Below are 25,440 nucleotides of genomic sequence, written 5' to 3'. Positions count from 1 at the left end.
CTGGAGACAGTGGACTTGAATGAGTACATCCAAGTTGAAACTGCTGATACCAGGGTTAGTGTCCCACATAAGTTATATGAAGTAACACTCCGGATGGAGGGGGATATAACTAGAAAAATAAGTGCACTCTTTTGGGAAAAGCTCTCCAAGGGATATGCCATTCTTCTAGCTGAACAAGACTGGCCACCTGAATTTGTCAGGGAGTGACCACATGGCGAAGAAATCATTATGCCAGCTTTCTCCAACCATATTCCAATTCATAAAAAATACACCTATGCCAGGAAATGGGCAGTAGCTCAGTCACCTGCATTATATAAAAATCATGTAGGATGGGATGAGGATTCTCCTCAACATAAAATCCAGTCAAAGACTCAACCAACTGCGCAACGGCAGTATCGAGTTAAGCAAGAAGCTAAAAAACAAGTCAGGGAGATCTTATATCAACTTGAATACCAAGGGGTGATTGAAACATGCACCTCGTCAATGAACAATCCATTGTTTCCGGTCTTGAAACCAGACAATACATATCGTCTAGTTTTGGATAACACGTAAATTAAGCATGGGCGGAATTTGCGAATTTGCGATACGCGAATTTGCGCAAATTCGTAATCGCAGTTGGCAAAATCCACCAAATTCCACGAGCTTGCAAATTATTTTTTTTTGCGAGTTCGAGAGATTTTTTTACCGGTTCGGGAACGCGAACTTGCGCATGCGGTCGCAACAGCCGCAAACACGTTGTTTCCACTTAACCAGCCTGCTCAGGATGCCTTTTTCCTCTTTCGGGTTTCAATGACGTGTTCGCTTTTCCAATTTCCTGTTTTGGGTCGCAATGACGTGTTCGCTTTCGCGGCGTCGCTCGGCCAGCTACCAAAATCTCGCAGCGCACGCGAACAGGAAGTAAAACTCATCAGCGAGAGCAGAATCATGGTAAGTCAATGCCGCGCGCGAGATTGTATATTTGAAGAGCGAACAAAAAAACAATCCGCCAACTCGCGAATTGCGGGTTTTTGAGCAATTTCACGCGGTTCACGGATCGCGAAATTGCCAAAAATTCGCAAATTTCGCGAGCGGAACGAATTTCCCGCTCATACTTAATGTAAACACCTGTTGCAAAACTTTTGCAATACAAAATGAACACAGTGCAGCACTAAGGAATAACATTGTGCGTAAAAAATATAAAACCACATTAGATATTTCTAACGGTTTCTTCTGTCAAAACATCGCACCAGAAAGTAGGTACTTGACTGCTTCCTCAATTATGGGGAAATAGATTCACTTCTGTCGTCTCCCCCAGGGACTCAAGAATAGTCCAGGGTTATTCTCAGCCAGAGTAACAGAGTTCCTACAAACGTATGATGATGAGGCATTATCCTATGTCGATGACATCTATCTAACAGACGATGACATGGATAGGCACTTGAACAGAGTGAATACCATAATATTGGGATTCGCCTCTGACGGGTATAAATTCAATTTCTAAGAAATCGAGAATTGCCCACCTTAACGTCCTTTTTCTAGGGTACAAGTTCTCAAGTGAAGGCAAAAGCCTGGCAGCAAACTTTTTAGAGAAATGTGCGCTGCTTCAACATCCAAAATCGCTTAAAAACTTCCAGCCAATTCTAGGCTTCCTAAATTTCGGAAGAAATTACATCCTAACCTGATTTCAAAACAATTAATTGGACTCAAAAACACACAGAAATGTTGCGCTCAGTGCCAACAGACATGTTAGCAACAACACATTTACAAACACGTGTAAACGTACGCAACCTTGTAGTCCAAATCATTCCAGGAAGATGCATATTCATGTACTTAACCTTTAATGAAGGAGAAAAGTACCCATAGATTTTAAATCACACTTGTACACACAAGCAGAAATGAAATTCACTTCTACAGAAAAAATTCTGACAGTGTTTCAAACTGCAGTAGCAAAAGAGAGAGCCATCTCACAGGGTAAGCGCATAATGGTTGTTTCTCCTGTACCTGTCTTAGAGGCAGTGATGAAAGCGAGCATTCCAAATGCAAAGGCTTTACATCCGAGATGGATACAATGGATTAATTCTCTTGCTGCAACAGACATTGAATACGTTTTTGACCCCTATTTGAAAACACAAGAATTTCAACAATACGAACAGGAATGTCCTCTTCCTACTGAAATTCTGCCTCTAGAACAGTACGAATGTATAATTTATACAGATGGATTAGCACAGCCCACAATTGGGGGTAAACAAGCTTATAGTGCTGCGTGCGCGATCGTTAAAGGTCGCTGGCGCGATGGTAAATTCCGACCTATGGTCACAAAAACGCAATCTCTAGGAGATTGTACAGCTCAGCGAGCTGAACTACAAGCATTCAAGATGGTGCTTGAAAATACTGATCGCGAATTCCCCACACTCATAGTGTGCGATTCCTATTATTGCTTCAATCTTACAATGAATAATTGAAGAACTGGATTCAAAGATGCAAAGGGTGGCACAATCAAGCATAAGTTGCTTTGGGAACAAGTAGTTCAGTTACAAAAAGAACTACAAAAGGCTCACGTAATACATACACTGAGTCATCAACATGATGGCGTTCACGTTGCAGGGAATTTATTGGCTGATGAAGCTGCGAAGGCAGCTGTTCAAACGGCTTCCATAGCTGGAATCACTCATTCAAAAACGGAAATAGACGGCGAAATAATGCAAGCTGTCAATGCTTCAGGCAAAGACAGGGGTAAAACATTACCAAAAGGTTTTCCACTGAAATACATAACTGATGCAAATAATGTTCTGTTTGCTTGAATCCCTGAATCTACTTGCCTGACGCAGCTCACTACAGAAAGTGCTGAAGGAACCCGACCCTCGAGCTGACGCACTGATCGAGAGATTGCATTTCTCTTGGTGAGAATCCAGCTCCAGTGTTGCCAAGCTCCCCTTGCGGGGTGTTGGGAAATCGAGTCCCGAGACAGAGATACCAGACCTCCTTCATTCTAAACTGAGGTATGGAGCTGATTAGAACCTAAGAGAAATCTTGGATAGATTATTGGCAAAGAAAACTAAACCTATGCTACACAATACTTACTTCTTCCCGCTACTAGATTTTGGTTAGGTACATTGGGGTAGATGTATTTTAGAAGCACCAATTGAGTATTTTTAGTCATTATTATTTATGTATGTATTTTTATACGGCTTAGAAACCATACAATGCTCTTACAGTATTATTTTATAATATTGTTCGCGCTGTACGCATTGTACTTTGCAGTCTGCATTACGATTGTAGCAATTCACTTTACTTGCATGAGAAAGAAGCCTGTTCAATAAAACCTTTTATTGAAAACGCCCGTCTCTCTATTTCTCTGCACCTCTGTTGAAACGAAGCATGCACGATTGACTGAGTGAAATACTTATCTATTGTTTCCGCAACTCTAGAGATACATTTCTTATTCTTGGGAAACGAAGTTGTCATGTTTATGCGGTTGTCAGAAACTAACTCCTTCTTGTGAATTCGAGAAAGTTTCTAGTGACCTCTGAGCTAGCTGGCACACACTATTAAGTTTAATATATTCGATAGAGACCTAGTCGACCTCAGTCCTACATCTAACCTAAAGGATATATTATTCCAATGCGCAGAGCCTATTGGAAATATAGGAACCACTCTACAAAAGAATGTACAATCTGTGTTAGTGGCAGATATTATTTATGAGCAGACACTATGACCCAAATCCTCTTTTGCTTAATTGTGCTACTTTTAGAATCACAAAAATGATTTTGTTTCCAATATATTAAATTGTCATTGAAAGACTGTACACAATAGAAAGAATCACACACAACAAGGGTGAGTAAAGTAGGATCAGAATACTCAAGAGGTAAAGTAACACTCCCAATTCAGCCGGCTGAGCCATGCAGTCCCCAAAGGACTGAGTATGGATCACGTCAGAGGAAAAAAACGCCATCTTTCATAGAGCCCATGACAATAGCGCAAGCAGCAGAGTAAGCTTACTAAGAACCAATTCCCAGTTGAGCAGAACCATCAGTGTAAAGGACACAATTGTACTGATAAAGTGGAAGGATTGAAGAAGGTAGAGTGTGCACATGTTCATACTGAAGAAACTCTTGAGTTTGCAAGTAAGGATCAAAAATGAAACCGTCATCAAAAAATGTAGCCCTCTGGATCCAATGTGGATGCAGGGCTTAAGAATTAGGAATGCTAGCTTTTTTGACTGTCTCTAGTGCAGGCTTGGGTGAAACAACAAAGATACATTTACCTTGAAAAAGTGGCCATTCCTTAAGGATGGTCATCTGAACTACAGTAAAGATTTTCTCAGTAGAAGAGAATCGCATTTCTGCAGGAGTAAACAGATGTGATTTATAAGCAATGGAAACAGTGTCAACCTAATTAAAGAAGTTTGAATGGCCGATTTGACCCCCTTGAAAGATCTGGTTACAACTGGTGCAGACTATCGGACCCTATGCAATCGAGGCAGCAGTTTGCAACCTCTGTTTGTTTACCTGGAGATTTGTTCCTATTTGCGGACAGACTGGTGTTGTGTTTCCGTGGCCCGAGTGGTAGTCTGATCTGTGCCGGGTTTTGCCGCTAACTCTGTGAAACCTGAGAGGGGTTGGCCAGGTGTTTTAATTCAGAGATTAGGGGCAGGTCCGCAACCTTTTTAAACGGCGGGAAGATGCGAGTTGAGGTTGTTTGAAACCCGCTAACTTCCCGCGAGGACCCGGTCCCGAGAGGAGAGTTTTACCTCCATTTCCTGATTCTAGGTAAGAAGGATGCGTCAATTGTTGGCGGGTAACCCTTTCTTGTAACTGTAGTAAATACGGCCTCTTCTGATTTCGTTCTTCTGTTACCGACCCTTCCGTTACTTTATGACGGATGTTGTTTAATTTAAATACCTGTGTCCGTAGTATATCGGTGGAAACCGTATATAGTTCCACTACCTTCATTGACCTTTCGTGTTCCTCTTATCCTTTGCGGAACACGTGGGATTTAGAGCTGTACGTGGAAATTTCAGCTAACTCTCCTTGATCGAGTGCCTGAAATTGCGAGTATTCTCCGTGTCGGTTACCTTACGGTATGTTTTATTCGACTTATTTACCTAGTCGATTATGGAGTTAGTCCAACTAAGCAGCTGCCTGTCACTTAACCCTGACTGGTCCTACCGTTGTTTTTTCTTTTTTTAAATAAAACGAAGAATTAGGTTACTCCGCAACCCTCTAAATTCTAGCACGTTTATTTTTCATCACGGTGAATGATTTTTTAATCTGGCGAACTGCGGACTACTATGTAAGACTTACCGGTGCACATTTTGTTTAGGCAACTATATACGATGCCGTTTGAAATATGAAGTTATGTTCCCTGTGAGATCTATGAAAAAAGCTCTGTGAAAGAAACTTCCATAGCGGGTAAGTTCTTTAAGAAAGACTGTCTGTAGGCGGCCTCTTGTTTGAGTTGTATATCCTTGTATCTATCGAACCCTGTGGAAACGTATTCATGCTTGCTAAATTCCAACCAGGTTCCAACCGGATCAGACGTTTCCCACGCCATCTTTATTGGGCTAGTGATATCGAAAGTTGATAATCCAGCGGCGATATCTTGATCTAGGAACTAGTGGCAGAGGTAAAATGATTACATTGAAAGTTGAGCCAATAGTATGTCCATTTGAAGAATGGTCCTTACCTTTTTTAGAGAAACTCTAATTCTCTTTCTTACAGTGAAGTATTGTAAAATCCTTTCTGGTGTTGCCTTTTGACCATTCGAATATCTATAAATAGTATGGTGCTTGTACGAACTGTGATGTATGAGATGTATGATATTTCTTGCTTCTAGGGATTCCCATTAGTGTATTAATTGCACTTTTTTTAGTTTATTATTTAATTATCTTTGTTAGCAACATTGGAGCTCACCAGTTGTGGGGCAATGCCTCATAACTAAATGTTTCGTACAAGAGTCCCTATAACTTGGAACTGTATATGTATATCCAATTGAATGAAATTTGTGTAAATGGCACCCGAATTTGTGGACCTTATGAAAAGTACTAAGCTCTATATTGGATTTTTTATATATTAAGTATAAATTTGGAAAATTGTTGAACAGTCTATGAGGTTGCTGATTCTAAATTAAATTTTTTGTTTATAACAGATTGGCCACGGGTATATCTCTAATGTGTTGTGTCTTCCCCACTCCCTCGGCGTGAGAGCCCTGATGAAGGTGCGCCCGTAGATCCGGGCTCTGCACCGAAACGCGCGCTGGCATTACGTGTTTCTTGGGTCCTGCCTTATCGGCCTGGACTTTCTGGCAGTTTGCTACGAAGATTCCGCAGGATCCGATTCTTGTGTCACTCTGGGGATTACGATGAGGAATGTGTATATAGTGTTTGGTATATCAGTGAATGTTTGTGTGTGACTAAAAGAGAAGAATGTGTGTGCATGTTGAGAGGTGATGTGGGGTTTTCGTATTGTGTATTTATTGATGCATATTTTATGAATTAATCAATTGATGTACTATGTTATGAAATATCTTAGATAAAATGTGTCCAAACAAAATATGAGAAAAATAAAATAAAGATTTTGTACATTTATATCTGACATTTATTTCACCCTGTGACCTTTCTGCCGCCGCTTGGTGAGTTCCATGTTGTGTATTGAAAGTTTTGGACTCTTTATGGGCCATTGCTTGATCCGCTTGGGTGGAATTTTTCCCTTGCAGTAGTGTTATTTTCCCCTGACGTCTGCCCTTATCTTTCACAGGGGGCCCCTTTTGTATTGGTTCAACCTAATTAAAAGTCACACAATTGAAACAAACAGCACCAGGAAAGATCCAGATGACCAAAGTGCTAAAATTTAAATGTGTTTGTAAGTAATGCTAGCAAGCAGAACAGACTGTAAAGTGTGCAACACCTCTATGTGTTCTGTAAACCAGAAGGAAGAAGAAAAAAATGGTTGTATGAAAGCTTAAAGCAGCTTATGGCACTGAGTATAGCCAGGAATGTAATTCCTGATGACATTTGGGAAACCAAGGAGAGACTGCAAGTCTGTGAGGGTAGATGTAGGTTGCAGTTGAGCACATTTCTCCAATAAATGGGGGGCTAAACCCCTACCCTCATTGGTCAATTCATATCCAAGACAAACAATGACCATAAAAGCAATATGTGATTTTGTACTAGAAAACTTTTAGCCAACCCGGTATTTGTAAAGGGTGAACTAATCACCCCTAAGGGTCTCAAGGCGCTGGGGGCCATTGGGGCAATTAAATGAGCTATTGCCCAGAACATGAGAGCTCTTTTAAATGCAAAAAAGTGTGTCTAAACTGACTAAATATTTTCTGGAACAAAATCACAAAGAAACAGAGTTCAGCTGGTCAGTTTTGGAAAAACCACACATTCCAGCTCATATTGGGGATGTGACCAGGTTTCTCTTTTTAAAAGAACAAAAATGGATTTACCGACTACGCTTGGATAGCCATGGGCTGAACGATGAAATACCCTGGACCACCATATAAGCCCACATGAACACCTGCTTTAATTGGTGATAAGATATTGACAAATGTACTCATAAGTGCTCTATTATGGCTTTTCCCATATAAGCAGAATCTGGGTGCTGAGTATTACTATACAATAAAGATACTATCCTTTCTTGAAGAAGGGGATGTTCTCTATATATTTCATACAAACAGTTTAGTTTGTTACAACTTCCGTGCCATTTATATCAGAGGAGCACTTGTTATAGTTTGCTATGGAAAACTCTCATATTTATAGTATGGCATGTAAACACCACATAAAGCATCACACGCTAGAGGGACGTTCCCGCCCTCGTAGTACTACTTTTCGAATGAGTCTGATGTCATTTTGTAGTTCTATACCATCACACGTTGGACGGACGTCCTTGCTCCTTATAAAACTACTGTTCGCGAGAGTCTGACGTCATTCTGTAGTTTTCGAGCTATCGCAAGACTATGCGTGAGCTCTACGTGTGGGCAATGGTTCTTCCTATTTACAAACAGAGATAACTGGAAGGTAAGACGCCCAGCCATGTAAAACAATATGTTCTTAACGAGCTATACAAACATCATCATCGGATTATCTCGCAAATAACTCATGAGATACGCCCGACAGCTGGTGTTTACCGAGTGGCGGGGTCACGTTTGTGACAAATAAAAACACCTCGCCCCTCTCGAACGTTGCCTTCCCCTAACTCAGGACCTGCATGAGGTAACGACGGAGAGGTGAGGTCGAGCGATGATACAGCCCGCTTTTGTTAATACTTATTTAAAGCTTAAAAGGAAGCTAAAAAGGAAGCCTATTCAGGAGACTATATTGACAAGATAGGCTACTTGTAGCTTTTTAACATTACTAGATGATAACGTCAGTCGAGATTATTTTTTAAAGTCGAGCCTTCTGTGAATTGAGAGTGCACGGTTAGTAAAGATGTTAGGAGCAAGGAGTACAGGCATGCTAGTTGATAGAATGTGAGTTGGAGCGGAATAGACTTTTTCGCCCGTTCGCACCCAAGCTTTCTGTTTCCTTATTGTTCCTAGAGCGTGGCCTCATTTAACCCTGAGTTTGAGTCCAGGAGGGGTGAGGTCCATTCCCCGGTATCGCTGGTTGAGTGAGTTTTCCATTCAATTTTCAAAGGATGAAGTGGCATAATGTTTTCCCTAGTTTTTTGAATAGTGGTTCTATGTTTGTGTTTCTGTTGTTGTACATCACGATTAGGATCCACTTACTCGGAGGAGCAGTAACCAACCTATTGTATCCTTTTATTTATTATTAGATATGCTACATTTATTAGCAATTTTGCCCTTACACTTTACATTAGCAACGTTACGAACAGAGGCCCTGAAGACAGCCTTGGGTCTTCCCCATTGAGGCTGAAACATGTTGGCCATAATGCAGTAAATTTGTTTCACACTGCACTCTTGCACTGTTCTATTTGTTTTAATTAGGAAGAGGCCATATTCCTAATAAAATTGTTTATTCTTTGTCCTCTATCCTATTTTAACTCACCACACTCTTGTTTTGCACTGCACTTCTACCCATTGGTCTATATCTATTTGGTCATCATGTGCTTGTGGGCAGTGACCCCGCTCTCCTACAGGGTAATATTTGGTCTCAATGATCTAGAGACTCATTACCTCTGAGGGATGACCAGATGATAAAATTGATCATACAATACTTTGATGGGTATCCTATGAACTGAGCGGGTTCTATCCACAATCACTGACACACCTGCTGTTTAAATATTGTTTATCCCACTCCAATTATCGTTGTATCCTTTTAGATTTGATCTAGAAAGTATTGAGGTTTCCTTGTATTCCTCTGTATGAGACCCCTAGGTTTCTTTGTTATTAATAACTATTGCCCAGAGTCACATGGTGCTGTGCTGAGCTGCTGCTGTGGATCGAACTGTGAGCCCTGCACTCCAGAGTCAGGCACGCAGGGAATGGCCGCTGCACCACACTCCTCCGCAGTAGCGAATCACGTAATGTTATCCACTTGCTAAAGATGGAGATTCAATCCATCATCAGTCAAATATCCACCATCAACATATTAAAAAGCATCAGGATCAATTTTATGCAAAAGAGACATGGTACTTGCTGCAAAGTACCCATGGCTATTCTTATACCCCGGATGCAATTTTGTGTATTTTTTCTGAGAACCAAGGACACCAAATGAGGACAAGTCACATCTTATCTGAGCGAAGTTGTGACTGAAAAACCCATTAGAAATATCTAACATAGTTTTAAATCTTTTCCAGATGATATTATATATCAAAGCTGTTCTAAGCATGCTCTGTGCTAAAGCCTTCCAAAATGTTTGCAGCAGTATGGGATTTCTCCATGGCGTACATGGCCACTGACACATGCATCCAAGTGCCATTAAAAAACTCAGCTGTGTCAACACCTGCTGATATCTTACAAAAGAGATCAGTTGGCAGTGATGCACATGTAATAAGTGGCTTGGCAAGGGGTCTACATGTCTCTTGACAGGTGGATAGTTTGAACAGTACTCCACTGCAAAGCTTGTCAAATCGTTTCAAGCACATTGTGATGTAGCACTGAAACATCAACTCTGGCAAAGTAGGACCAGCTGGGAATTTTCCATTTCGGGCAGATGGCTGCCACAAATTCAAGAAACCCACCCTTCCACAAACGAGAGAGAGAGGAGGTCCAGCGTAAAAATGTTAGCCAGCTTCATGTTGTTTGAATGTGCCATTGGGTGGCTGAATTCATACTGTTCCTCCTGCGGAAATATACCAGGAATAGTAGCATGATTTTTTTCTTTTCTGGTGCCACTGATGCAGATGACTTCTTGAGAGCAAGTACTAGTAGGATCATTGTACTTTTAAGCAGGGAAGTCACTGTATTCTCTTGTCTTGGTGTCTCAACCTGGGTCTTATGCCATTGCAATCTTGCTGAAGTAGTTGAGTCAGAATATTGAATTGGAAATGTCGTGATTCAGAAATATCGAGATCAAGAAGATCAAATTTAAGGTAAGAAATATTGTTTTTTAAAACATAGAAGTCAATTCAATTCAATTCAATACCTTTATTCGGTTATAATTCAGTAATAACCATAAATGTACAATAAAATCACAGCCAGTTAAAAAATATAGAAGTCATTAATATTGTTTGCCAAAATATAGTTGTTTAAAATATAGATTTTTTTATTTGTGTTATGTGTTTTAGTTTATATTTTAAATGTATGTGATGCATGTTGTTTTATATAAATATTGTTTTTTTAATATATGTGTTGCGTTTTTAGTAGTTATGACTTTTATTTTAATAAAATGTTTGATTTTTTTATTCCGCAGCGGCTTGTGGGTTTATAGGGGAATATGGTGGCAAGTAATTTAATTATAATAAATTAATGATTTATTTTTTTAAAGTGTTAATTGTGGAAAGTATTTTTCTGTAATTAATTATTAATTGGTTGGTAATTATCTTAATTAAATAATTGATAAATAATTAAGGTAACTGTGCAAAATTGTGTAGGTGCGGGTTGTGGGGTTTATAAGGGTAAACAGTGGGAAGTCAATACAATTCAAATAGTATTTATTCTATTACATAATCATAAAAGACATTTACATTTTAAAACAATAACCATAAAATCATTAAACTTCATTCCTTACAAAATACAAGATTCCCATAAAAATATTCCCAAGTTAAACTTTCTGGACATACAAAAATGCAATAATTTAATATAAAATACATTAAGAAAAACAGTAATATCGATAAAAAGGGCCGCAGTCTATCAACCAGGTTTTAAATAAAACCGATTAATAAAAATCACATCTCTTACATTCATTAATTACTCAATCTGTGGGCACGGATTATCCACATGCCATGTAAAAATTTGGCGATTATAATTAGTTCATTTGCATCTGTTTTTTTTAAATCCTTAAGACTTCAGAGACGGTAGTAATCCCCATCAACTGACAAATGGGCTTTAACCATTTATGCCTCAAGTTCTTATAGACTGGGCAAATGAAGAAAATATGGGCAATAGATTCTAATTGTGTTGGGCAAAACGGGCATTCCATACTGGAACCTGTACCCCATTTACCTGTAAATAATTTAATAGGAAGGGTGCCTATCCTAAATTGGTGGTTAAATTTCCTATCACAGGTACCCGGTTTTAAGGTCCCAGTACTTTTCGTAAACGGGCACATATTTGGTCTCTAAAAAGTCCCTTGACAGGGAAGAACTCGTCAGGGACGAAAAATGTTTTGTAATGACCATATTCCAGTATAGCCCCTTTCATTCTCTGCGGGATGGCAATGTAGCATTAGCTGGGTTTTGCCACAACATGTTAAGCCCCAAATCACACATTGTTGACTTTACCTGCCTCAGCCATAAAAATGTTCCTGCACCAGCTGCATCCCTGACCTCCAGGAGGGCATAGGCATACTCGGTTACCTCCGGGGTAACCCAGAGCCACGGGTCTAAAACGAGCCATATCCTCTAAATACTGGCTTCCCAGATCATAATAAAGCGGTAGTAGAGAAGTGGATTGAGGTAAGCCCATAATAGCCCTCATAAATTTGCTTTGCGAGGTCGAGAGTGCAGATAGATTACTAAAACCCCATAATTCTGCACCATATAATACTGAAACTTCAACTTTTGCATTGTAAATTTTCAAAATGGGGGCTATCGCCTTAGTGTGGGATAACCGGTGTTCTTTTAACAGAGCACCAGACAGTTGAGCATGTTTAAGCAACAACAGGTCCAAATGTGGGTTCCAATTAAGTTTCGGACTTAATGTAATACCAAAGTAAGAAAAACATTTCTCTGCTCAAGTATAGCATTGTTCATGGTAAATCTCCCTTTTACTATTTTCTGTTTATGGAGGACCATGAACTTGGTCTTGTCTACATTTATTATGAGACCATAGTCCTTACAAAATGACTCAAATCTTGCTGTTGGAAGTCATTTATTTTTGATTAATTATCAATTAGTTGTTCATTTATATTAATTAATTGATTGCAAATGTATTATGGAAATTGTGTAATTAATTTTAGGTGTGAGTTGTGACGTTTATAGGGGTAAAGGGTGGTAAGCAATTTAGGTTTAATTAATTAATAATTTGTTGATAATTTATATTAACTAATGAATTGATAATTAATTATGGTAATTGTGTGATATGCTTTGGGTGTGGGCTTTATAAGGGTAAAGAGTGGTAATTAATTTATGTCTAATTAATTAATAATCAGTTGTTAATTTATATTAAGTTTTTAAATGTTAATTAAGTATGGTAATTTTGTGATTGTGTTTAGGAGTAGGTTGTTGGGTTTATGGGGTAAAGCGTGGACAATAATTTAAGTTTAATAATTAATACTTAGTTGTTAATTGCTATAAATTAAATAATTGAAAATTAAATATGTAATTTGTATAATTCATTTTAGGTGTGGGTTGTGAGAACTTATGTTTAATTAATTATTGATCATTAATATGAATTAATTAATTTATATTTAATCATGGCATTTGTTTATTTTTTGTATGTGGGTTTTATTGTTATGGAGGTACAGTGTGGGAAGTAAATACATTTTACTTTATTATTAGTTGTCAAATACTATTAGTTTTTAATTGAAAAATGGTGTTATTTGTGTAATACATTTTTTTACTGTTTAATTTTAGCTGTGGGTTGTCGAGTTTGTAGGGGTAAAGTGTGGGAAGTTAAACAATTCTTATGAGTTGTAATACATTTTTTAAGTTAATAATATTTATTTAATTGAATTATGTTAATAAAGTAAGTACTTTTTTTAATTTAGATGTGGGTTGTGAATTGTGTGTTGTTATAGGGTAGGAAATAAAAAAAGTAAATATATGTAATAATGTTTTTGTCTCTTAATAATTTCTAATTAAAATATTTATTTGTTTGGAAATTATGTTTTATTTTATTTAATATAATATGTCTAGGTATTTGTCATATGTATTTAAAATTAAAATATTACAACAGGTCCTATGCACACGCAATACAGTATAACACAAGTGGTAAACACTGTTCTCAAGCTTCAACAGATGAAGAAGATGTAGTTCTTAGCCGTTGTTGTTTGGTTTTTAATGCAGAGTTCCTGCGCACTAGTCAGACAACACATGTTTCATCAGTGGGTTGTAAGACCCTTGACTTCTTCAAGGCTGGAGAATAACATGAAAAGCAAAACAAGTCATAAAGCGTCCAATATGACATTGGATGTATAAAAAAAAAGAAATTACATACATTATAAACCTGTATAGAGAGTTACAGTATAAGGTGGACACAAATCTTCAAATATTGTTGAGGATAATACCCCAGAAAGACGACCTGAGAAACCTGTAAGGTAGTCACAATTCTTAACTTAAGATATAAATGTCTTGTCACAAGGGAAAGACAAAGTTCCAAATAAGGATATGAGATCAAAGGGTGAAAAAGAAGGCAGACATAACTTTTAGAGATGAAACAGATTTAAACACAAGGAAGGAAAATATATACTGGAAAAAATGAGAGAGAAGAAGAGACTGGGATTTTAAAGTGAATGAACTATGTCCTAATCGGATCAGATTCGAGTGAGTGTGTCATCAAAAGCAGAAAAATGTGCTTGCCAGAGAGACCACTATCTAAAGAGAAAGAAACGAACGACTGATTGAGTGTCCGTGAGAATAACAAGTATCTGGTAAAGAGCATCCAAGCAAGAAAACGCGTACCAGCAGTGAATATACTAGGTCCTTTGACCTAAAGGACAGATAGAATGTGTGTTCCAGTTAGACACTTTTTTTTTCAAACCATGTGGGTCCCTAAGTACAAGTAGGTGCCTCATTAGACTAACACACAATGGCCCAGAAGCTCACCTCTAAACCGGTGATTATTCCGACCCGGTCGGGCAAACAGCAATCAATGAATTCCTTATGGCTCAAGAATTTGTTCAGATCTGTTGGTTTGAAGGAAAGAGTAACCCATGTCAAACGTATAATCGCTAAGACCTTTCAAATGCATCTCCAATATTGCCAGCAAGGCAGACTACATGATTATCCAGCACCGGATAAATACACTGTCAAACAACTCCTTAACTCAGATCCAGATTGGTGTCTGGTCAGAGCCTCTAAAAGACAAATCTCGCCAGGTTCGGCGCCTCCAATAACAAATCCAACAGTGTAAAGTCCACGGCAGAGTGAGTCGTATATTGTGTCCAATTACGGGGCTGGAAGAAAAATATGTGAGAAGCAACGGCCAATTATTATTATAACAAGTAACACCCGTGAGCCAAACGGGTACTACCTGGACCGGAGTGTCTAGAAACAGAACTTACTTGTGCCGAGTTGCCTCTCGCATATTTTTCATCCAGTCCCGTAATTGGACACTATATATGGCTCAGTATGTCTTCAAGATGCTAGCTTGAATCCAGTGGCAAATTGAGCAAGCGACCAACGTCTGGGCGTACCCTGCCAACTTAGGGCAAAGCAAATACAAGGAGATGATGGACGGAGTGCTGCAACTTTTCAGACACTCACCCCCTTGTAAAAGATCTGGGTTGACTCCATCATCGTTCTTTAGCTTACTTTGCCATACTAGTTCAGACACAGCTATATGCAGTTCAGTCTTGACCCTCTGCCTCATGGGAACAGTCCAGCCCGAGCTGCCAAGCCATGTCTTCCCTGGACAGGAAACAAGTATCCTGGGACTGGTTTCGGGCTAACAGCCCTCATCAGCCAGGCTACCTTGAATCCAGTGTCAATGTGGGCAAGGGACCCACGTCTGGGCATACCCTGCCAATGTAGGGCAAAGAAAGCAAACACAGGGAGATGATGGACAGAGCACTGAAACTTTTCAGACACTCACCCTCAGTCACAGATCAGGTTGAATCCATCATCGTTCTTTAGCTCACTTTGCCACCTCAGTTCAGACACAGCTATATGCAAATCAGTCTTGACCCTGTGCCTCACGGGAACAGTCCAGCCCGACCTGCCAAGCCATGTCTTCCCTGGACAGGAAACAAGCATCCTGGGATCGGTTTCGGGCTAACAGCCCCCATCAGCCAGGCTAGCTTGAATCCAGTGGCAAATTGAGCAAGGGACCCAGACCTGGGCATACCCTGCCAACTTAGGGCGAACAAAGCAAACACAAGGAGAGAAAAACTGAGCACTGAAACTTTTCAGACACTCACCCCCAGTCACAGATCTGGGTTGAATCCATCATCGTTCTTTATCTCACTTTGCCACCCCAGTTCTGACACGGCTATCAAATCAAAATCAATTCAAATCAAATCTGGTCTTTGTTAGGCGCAACTACTAACCAGTAAGGGTCTCAAGGCGTTGGGGGGTGTGGTGGGGGTTCGCAGGTTCCTGTCCATCAAGGAGGAGGTCTGTTGAAGAGCCAGGTTTTGGGGTTTCTTGCGAAGATGGAGAGCAATGTTATTTGTCTGAGGTGGAGCTCAAGGTTGTTCCAGGCTCTGGCCATCTTTCTGGTGCGGGTGACCACGGTGTAGGAGATTTGGGCTGAATATAGGGCCTTTGGGGTGCATGGGATTTGAGTAGGCTGTTGAGGTATGCTGGTTTGCTGTTGTGGAGGGCCATGTGAGCATGGGTTAACATCTTGAAGGTGACTCAGCTGCCTACAACTAAACACCACAAAACGGAAGTACTCATCATGGGCCCAAACCCAGATGCCTGGAACAACATCTGGTGGCCCCCTGCCCTCGGAAGCCCACCCACCCCCACGGACAACGCACGCAACCTGGAAATCATCCTGGACTCAGAGCTCAAAATGGACCGCCAGATCAAATACTAACCTGTAAGGGTCTCAAGGCGTTGGGGGGTGTGGTGGGGCTTCGCAGGTTGCTGTCCATCAAGGAGGAGGTCTGTTGAAGAACCAGGTTTTGAGGTTTCTTGCAAAGATGGAGAGCGATGTTATTTGTCTGAGGTGGAGCTCAAGGTTGTTCCAGGCTCTGGCCATCTTTCTGGTGTGGGGGACCACAGTGTAGGAGAGCTGGGCTGAATATAGGGTCTTTGGGGTGCATGGGATTTGAGTAGGCTGTTCAGGTACGCTAGTTTGCTGTTGTGGAGGGCCATGTGAGCATGGGTTAACATCTTGAAGGTGACTCAAGCTTCGATGAGGAGCCAGTGGAGTGTGCGCAGGTGCTGGGAGATGTGGCAGTGTCTTGGCAGGTTGAGGACCAGTTTTACAGTGGCGTTTTGGATGTTCTGTAGCTTGTGGGAGAGGTTTTTATTTTTTCCGGCATAGAGTGCATTCCATAGTCGAGCCTGCTGGTGACCAGAGCGTGAGTGACGGTCTTTCTGTGTTCAAGGGGGATCCATTTGAAGGTCTTACGTAGGAGGCGCAGGGTGTGGAAGCAGGAGGACGAGACGGAGTTGATCTGGCGGTCCATTTTGAGCTCAGAGTCCAGGACGATCCCCAGGTTGCGTGCCTGGTCCTTGGGGGTGGGTGGGCTTCCGAGGGCAGGGGGCCACCAGTTGTTGTACCAGGCATCTGGGTTTGGGCCCATGATGAGTACTTCCGTTTTGTTGGTGTTTAGTTGTAGGCAGCTGTTTTTCCTCAATTTGGCAACGGCGTCCATGCCTTCTTGAAAGTTGTGTCTGGCGGTGTTGGGTTCTTTGGATAGGGAGAGGATGAGTTGGGTGTCGTCTGCGTATGACACAATGTTGACTCCGTAGGTTCTGACGATGGGGGCAGGTAGAGCCATGTAGACGTTGAAGAGCGTAGGGCTAAGGGAGGACTCCTGGGTACTCTGCAGGTGGTAGGTGTAGGGTCCAAGAGGAAAGGGGGAGTCTGACCCACTGCGTTCTGCCAGAGAGGAAGGAGCAGACCCAATCGAGGGCCTTGTCTTGGATCCCTGCATCGTAAATTTGCGTATTAGGGTGTGAGGGACTGTGTTGAATGCCGCTGAGAGGTCGAGGAGGATGAGGGCTGCTGTTTCTCCTATGTCCAGTAAGGTACGGATGTCATCTGTTGCGGCGAGGAGGGCAGTTTCCGTACTGTGATTTTTTCTGAAGCCGGATTGGGAGGAGTTGAGGATGTTGTGCTCTTCGATGAATGCGGTGAGTTGGCTGTTGATGGTTTTCTCTATTACTTTTGCTGGGAACGGAAGCAGGGAGAAGGGTCTGTCGTTTTTTAGGTCAGTGGGGTCCGCTGAGGTTTCTTTAGGAGGGGGTTGATCTCAGCGTGTTATCAGTTGTCAGGGAACAATGCGGCTGCGAGGGAGTGGTTGTTGGTGTGGAAGAGCATGGGTGCAATGGTGTCGGCGGCTCTGTTGAAAATGTGATGGGGGCAGGAGTCTATGGGGGCCCGGAGTTGATTGACTTTATTGTCTTCATTGTGTCTTCGGTGGTGAGTGCTGTCCAGTTGTCAATCGTTGACTTCAGGGTGTCGGGTTGGTTGGTGAGGGTTCAGTGTGTTGGTTGTCTTCGTCGAAGGTGTCGTAGATGCTCTTGATTTTGTGGCGGAAAAAGGTGCTGAGTTTGTCGCAGAGGTCTTGTGAGGGAGGGATCTCAGTGAACTCGCTGGTGGTGTGGCAAACTCCTTGATGACATTGAAGAGTTCTTTCCTGTTATGTGCATGAGCGGAGATTCTGTCTTATATCACTTTTTTCCTCGTTTTTCTGATGAGTAGTTGGTGGGCGTTGGTGGCGGCTCTGAAGTTGTTGTGGTCTTCTGTGGATTTGGTGTTCCTCTAGGCCTTTTCGAGGTGGCAGCAAGTGCGTCTGGACTCTCAAAGGCTATATGAAATTCAGTCTTGACCCTGTACCTCATGGATACAGTTCAGCCCAACTGCTAAGCCAAGTCTTCCCTGGACTGGAAACAAGCATCCTGAGACCTGTTTCGGGCTAACAGCCCTCATTAGCCAGGCTAGCTTGAATCCAGTGGCAAGGTGAGCTACTGTATATGCTAACTATAGTTTCTATAATTTCATACGTTTCTGTGTATACATTTTTCCCCAGATACCGAAAAATTCAGACCACTGGGAGCTCCACAACCCTTCGGGCCCCAGCCTGAGTATTAGTGCATCGCGTTATGCATAATATTGGGGGTAAGCACTCATTCCGTTATTTTACAGTTCATTTTGCTTCTACTGCTTGTATGATATCTACCACCCTGGTTCTTTTTAACAATTGAACAGTCTTCCACCCATTGCACATATTATAGAAGTTTCGCTCCTATTCATCTTTACTTGCTTAGAACGCCCTTGTTTTTACCCAGGTCTAAACACTTCTGTATCCCAGCTCGCATCCATTGCTATGCTCTACTATTATCTAGCATGCATTAACTGTATATGGTCTTCCATTTTCATTAGAGCATTTATGATATTATTCAACTTTTTCAGGACCTGGTATTCATTACATTGCCAGTTAGCTCGCTCTCTGCCTGGGTAGCCATAGGTGTCACCCTGCATTCGGTAAGACAGTTAGCTCACTCTTTGACCACTATGGTTACTCCTAGCCGGCTTGGGGATTTATTCTAAGTCTCTATTTTACTATCCCCAATGCTCAACCTAGTGACCTCTGAGGCTTTGTGTCTACTATCCTGTTTATACAAGATATTTTTAAGACTTCATGGGGATTCCTTTTCACACTTCTGGTTCTCTTTTTTGGTTGGTGGCATTTTTCAGTTGCACAGTATCTCTGCACTGTCATTGTTTTCTTTGATCTTCCCTTCCTTCCTTGTATGGTGGTTGGACTCTGGCTCTATAATGTGGTTCTTTACTATATGATATAATTGAGTATTATTGATTATATTATAGTGTAGTGACACTTAGTTGAGTAACATTTTGTCTTCGCAGAAAAATTGTCATTGGAGGTGGCTCTCCTGGAGAAGGTGTTTCTCTGCCTAAACACACTTTGAGACATCTTGGAAACCCCCCTTCAATTATAGAAATCCATGAGATTCTGTGTTAACTATTCATCATGTGTGTGTCTTTGGTCAGACATCTAATGATTTTAGTATGCTGACATTGCAGTAAAAAGAACTTTAGAAAGAAGTATGTGTGCATGGATGATTGATTATGGTTAGAATGTTGTACTGTTTTTCTGTGATTTAATAGTCCCAAAAAAGTTTTAATGATTTTGAAATGCAAGAAATAATTTTGTGTTTTCCTATACATAGTGTCATTACAATCATTCATATAAATATGTTCTAGATTGTTCATGAAGTAGCCCTAGGAATTTCACAGCTTGAAATGAGTGCATATTCTTCGGTAGGTGGTGAGTAAGTTGCTGACTACGGCTTATTTTTTCAGAAAGTCATGAACTATATGGTTAATGCAGTGCGCCAAACACGGGACCCTGAAATAGGAACCAAGCGCCATGGCCTTGAGCACGTTACTGCTATTATCTGTGGAAACAAAACCAATCTTAAGCCCTAATGGGCGCAGCCATTCAAAGACCTTACTGTGAAACTCTTCCAAAATGTTTACAGCAGTATGAGATTTCTCCAATGTGAACATGGCTACAGTTGCATGTTTCAGAGTGGCAATAAAAATCTCAGCTGTGTCAACAGGACCTACTTTAGATAGCTTATCTCTAATCCCCACAGAGACCCAGTGTGCAGTGATGCACATGTAATCAGTGGCTTGGCAACTGGTCCACATGTCTGTTGTCAGGTGGATATTGTGAACAGCACTCTGCTGCAAAGCTTGTTCAACCAATTCCAGCACATCGGGATGTAGTGCTGGAACAGCAACTCTGGCGAAATAGGACCGGCTGGGAACTTTCCATTTAGGCTGACACAAATTCAAGGAAACCCACCCCTTCCATAAATGCAAAAGGGAGAAAGTCCTGCGCTGACAATTTAGCCATCTTCGCATTGTACAACTGTGCCGTTGGGTGGTTGCATTGGTACTGCCCCTCCAACCTAAGCATGCTCTCAATGGTAGGCTGGATTATTTTCCTTTGTGGTCCAGCTGTTTTCTTGAACCCAGTTAGGCTCAACAACGCACTTTTTTTCATTGCAGTACTCGGTCACCTTGGTGTTTCAGTCTGACTCTGAGTATGGCTCTTACTGCGGTGCCACTGAGATGCTGCTGAGGATGTGGGTGTTACCACTACACTGCTGGGGACAGAGCTAGAAATGTCTTCCTCTTGTTCACCTTCCACCACAATCATATCTTCCCCTGATTCTTCATGTCCAAAAACAGCATTGGGTTGAGTTTTACTTTTTTCTAAGCAAAGTAGGTGAGCCTCCCACTGGCTATTGTGGTGTGTTTTGATATGACTTGTTTGGCCTCCATTACCATAGTTTGTACCAAGCTTACCCTGACTAACAGCATGTTGACAAATTGAGCAAATAGCAATGTTCTCCTCCTTATTGCTAACCGAAAAGCGCTGGCGTTGCTGGATGTGCCACTTTCAATACCAGAGGAACTGGAGGGTGGGCTTGGAATATGACTCTGTGCAGCTACACCACCACTACCTACTGAGGTGGTGGTTGAGCTGGATGTAGGTCCCTGCTGAGCCTCTGCAAATGCAAATATGGAAGCTGGAGTTTGTGGTGGTGTTACCTGTGTTGATGGTATCCGTGCTACATCCCTCACAGCCATTTTGGATAGGGTAATATTGTTGGTTTCCATCTCCTTTGGGCCAGGAGTGATGTTTGTGATGGCTGTCTCGTCATCATCATCATCCCCCTCTTGTACATCTTCCCCCATAACTCTACGGCTTTCTGGAACCTTCCTTTTTGTAGTGTAGTTCCTATCTTCCCAATAGGCTCTGCGCATTGGAATAGTACCTACAGCAGTAAAGGCCTAGGCCAGACGTTAACTAGGTCTACTACTGTCGATACTAGACTTAATTTTTGGGTTTGCCAGCTAAGCTCAGAGTTCGCTAGAAACTTTCTCGAATGTTCAAGGAAGGATTAACTCCCCTGATTAGACAAGAAGGGATTTAGTTTCTGACAACCATAGAACATGACAACTTTGCTCTCCCCTAATCAAGAGTCAATCTCGAGAGTCGTGTGAGCACAAGGCAATTATTTTACTCAGTCAGTACGTGCATTCTTAGTCTCATCAGAATGTAGAGAAAAGGAAGAGACGGGCGTGTTCAATAAAAGATGTTATTTATTGATCAGTCTCTTTTCTCGTACAAGAGAAATGGATCGATATTATTGCAATACTTATAGTTAAGTAAAGTGCATACATTAGAAGCAATAGTATAAAATAATACTGTAAAAACATTGATATGGTTTCTGAGCCATATGATGTTTAAAATGATTAAAATATATTTACATACACATATACATTTGACTAAACGTACTCAACTGGTGTTTCTAAATACGCCTACCCCGTGTACCTGACCTAAGTCTAATGCGTGGGCGGGAATAGAAAGTTACAGTTTAGTTTAAGTTTGTTTTTGCCAAGTGAATAACTAAAGAATTCTCTGTGAGGGGTTATTCAGTTCTGTACCTGGAATTTAGGATGAATGAGGAATGGTATCTCTTTCTCTGCTCTCGATATTCCAGGCTGCCTGCGAGGGCTGCCCAGAAGCGCCGGTGCTGGGTCTCTCGGCTTGAGATAGCAGCGCGTCTCTCAGCGCGTCAGGAAGGCGGGGCTGCTGCCTGCGGGGTCTGCTTCTGCTCTCGGCTTCGGCAAGTATGGCTGCTCCGTCTTGTCACCACGCGTGTGTTTGCATAGGGCAAGGTCGGCAATATTTATACCTTAAAGGTGCCGAGATTGACGTAAGGATGGACATAGGTACGTCAATAAAGATGTCATACGACTTGCTCGTTAGCACATTCTTTACTAAAGTTCTCTGTGAAATCAAAACAATGGCCGCACGGATTATCCAGGTTGTCATAGGTTTGATTTGTTATGAGAACGTCGTATGCCTTATCAGGGGCTGGAGGAATGTCGCTTGTCTAATTAGATCTCAAGCGTTATGACCTAATCAGATAACACGTTCCTGTGCCGTAGTGTGACTGCGTCAGATAACGGTATCTGCATCATGGGGGTTTTCTTGCCTCATGGGCTGACTGTTAGTTAACTAGCTAGTAAGTTTAACCAGAATAGGGTCAGGAATAGGGGGATCGAATCAGAACCTATAGAAATACACGACACCCACTCCACGCTAACTATGGTCATATCTACTAATCTATGCATAGTATAACATAGTACAACATACTATAGAGTATAGTGTATACCTTACCACCCCAAAATACATAAATGCATTTCGAAATTTTCAAATATACTGAAAAATTGCAGTCATATATATTGTATGCACTTAAGCTATGAATTAAATGCAAAAGTAAACACGCATTGTTATGCATTATTGCTTGTTGGTATATGAGAAATACACATGAAATGGCTCTTAATATGGCTATACAGAAAAAAAGTCGAAACCATTTCATCACATAAAATCTATTGCGAACATACCAGCGGGCAGCTAAAGTCTATAAAGTCTATAAAGTATCTAAAATAGAAATCTTAGTTCTCTAGGAATAGTCTCTTACTTTAAGTAGAAAATCAGTGTCCCGGGAAAAAATATATAGAAAAATATTTTAGGGGCTTGCTGAAAAAAGTTGCTGTCCGTGAACTGGAATGTAATTGTTCATGTGACTTTATTTTTAAAGTTGAAGGCCGAATTCAGGGAACGCCGTGTGCGAGTTTACTCAAAAGTCTCTATTTCTGTTCCGGAGAGAACATCATATCATTCAGGCTTTCGAAAAAACTGTCAACAGCTTCATGGGAAAGTTCCTCTAAGTCGGAAATAGGGGTAACCATGCATTCATGCGCATGATTGTCTCCATTGACATTCTGATTTGCATTGCTGACAGAAGGTCGTACCTGTTCGATGCTGCTTTCATCTTGAACTTCACTACTCTTCAATCGCAGTGGTGAAGATTCCAGGAATGCCGTCATCAGAATTGGCAGCCTTTGAGGGCAGCACAGTGCGTGAACCTTGGTAGGAACCAACAGTGTATCTGCATCCACCGGCGCATCCGATTGTAGCGTCAGACAGGTGTCTAACACGCATTCTTCTCCGCATAGCAGACACCTTAGTACAGGTAAAACACACCTTTGCCACATTGGTCGAAATGATAGAAACCAAGTCATGTTTAGGTCTCTAAGCCGGGATAGTCCCAGGATTTTTGATATCCGGTCCCGGTATCCAATGGCTAGGATCGTATCTTCCATTGTCGCGAGAGTTTGATCTGTGACATGGGTTGCCATAACGAAAAATAAGGACTAGGAATAGGATTCCTGCAATTAGTCCTAGGATCAGGGGAAGTCCGCCAAAAATCGAATGGACGAAGTCTGGAAAAATACCCAGTATGGCTTTGAATGGTGTTAATGCCATCGAAAATACTGTCTTAAATACCTTTGAGACCCCAGTGGTATCAGAAATATTTAAGATTTCGCTCAGGATTTCCGCGAAATGTACGGGGGAATTAGTTGATAATAATGTATGTATCTCTGCAGTCGTCCTTGCGACTTGTAGATCATACGTTTCTTTAGATGACGTGAGCCTTGTAGGCGTCTGAAGAAGCACTGTTTTCATTCTGCTTAAAGTGTCTATTCGAATAGAAGTAATTTTCAAACCGGGCCATGCCCTTGCCTCCCTGTCTGGAAAGGAGCTGGGAAACAAAGAACGTCCACAGCACTTGACCTTCGCCGTCGTAGTGACGAGATAAGGAGTCCCGGGCATAAGACTACAGCATCTGCGGTCTACAATAAGAATGTAACTCCCATTATAGAGTCTTTGAAAGAATGGTTCTATTTCAGTTGCAGGTGCGCCTTGCTGGTGACATGAAAGGTTGTATGAATTCCCTTCACAGGCTCCGTGCAAACTAATACCGTTACACAGAAGCGTGCCGCTTAGTGACATAGCACAATTGTTGCCACTAAGAAACACTTTCTGTCCTTTGTTACTGACACATGCATGTGAATAGGGCAGGTTCCATGTTGTTTTAAGGTACCCCTTTCCCAATTTCTCGTACATGCCAGCCTGTATATATTTTTGGCAGTATTGAAACCTGAAGGTTGAGATTGGAATATTTATGATTCCGTGGATTATCCATTCACTGACAGGTCGTTCTGACATTGTCAACGGTAATCTTTCTAGTTTTTCAATGCTCAAGATTGTATAATCAGCACCCTTCTGAGCCATACCGATTTGTCTATCAGTAAGGTTAAAGATTTGGAATAGTGACGTTGTGTTGATTAAACGCCAAGGCACATAGCCTGAACGCAGATTTTGTAACGTCCAGCCAAGCTGTACAATAGAACGCAATTGTGACTGACCATGTTGTAATAACAGTAAGTTTTGCGATAATATATCGATTGCTGAAGACACAATGCTGTCCAATGAAAAAATTCTGGAGGACAGAGTCATTAACCCATTGTCCACTACAGACAGTGATTTTTCCAAATTAATACGGTCAATTTCCCGTATTCTTCCTGCTGTCTCAATTTGAGTAACCTTCCAGGCCTCATTCTATGCTGCATATACAGAGGCTGCTATGAAACGCTTTTGACGCTGTTTGCGTGGTCCCATTATGAAATCACGCAAGTCAGCACCATCAGTAAGTAAAGTTAGGTGTTGCTTAATTTCAGGCAGTGTGGAAGTTTGTAGCCATTGAAGGCATAATTTGCCCACACTGTAGGTTGTTATTATCCCTGGGTGATGTCTTTGGGGATATCTAGGGTCTGGCCTGTTCATTTTGAAACCCTGTGTTTTATTCAGGAATCTATCTTGACAGTTATTTGTATCTGTGGGCCAGATCAACCATTGTTTCCAATCAGGATGTGTTCTGTTTTTGTTAAGTATATGGTTTATGTCTATTTCTTCATCTGTTTCAGAGTTATTGCTAAACATTGTTGGCTTTGGAATAGACAGGTTATTTAAATCTTTGATTTTGGCTAAGCCGAGACAGGTGGTTTGTTGAACGGTGTCATTTAAAAATATCATTTGTTCTGGGATCATGCAGGCTCTAAACAAAGCTTCTATACCCTGTACTTGCCATTCTTTTGTACCCCAAA

The sequence above is a fragment of the Lissotriton helveticus genome, chromosome 12 (genome assembly GCF_964261635.1).
Source record: "Lissotriton helveticus chromosome 12, aLisHel1.1, whole genome shotgun sequence".
Classification (NCBI taxonomy): domain Eukaryota; kingdom Metazoa; phylum Chordata; class Amphibia; order Caudata; family Salamandridae; genus Lissotriton; species Lissotriton helveticus.
This window is presented reverse-complemented; position numbering follows the sequence as displayed.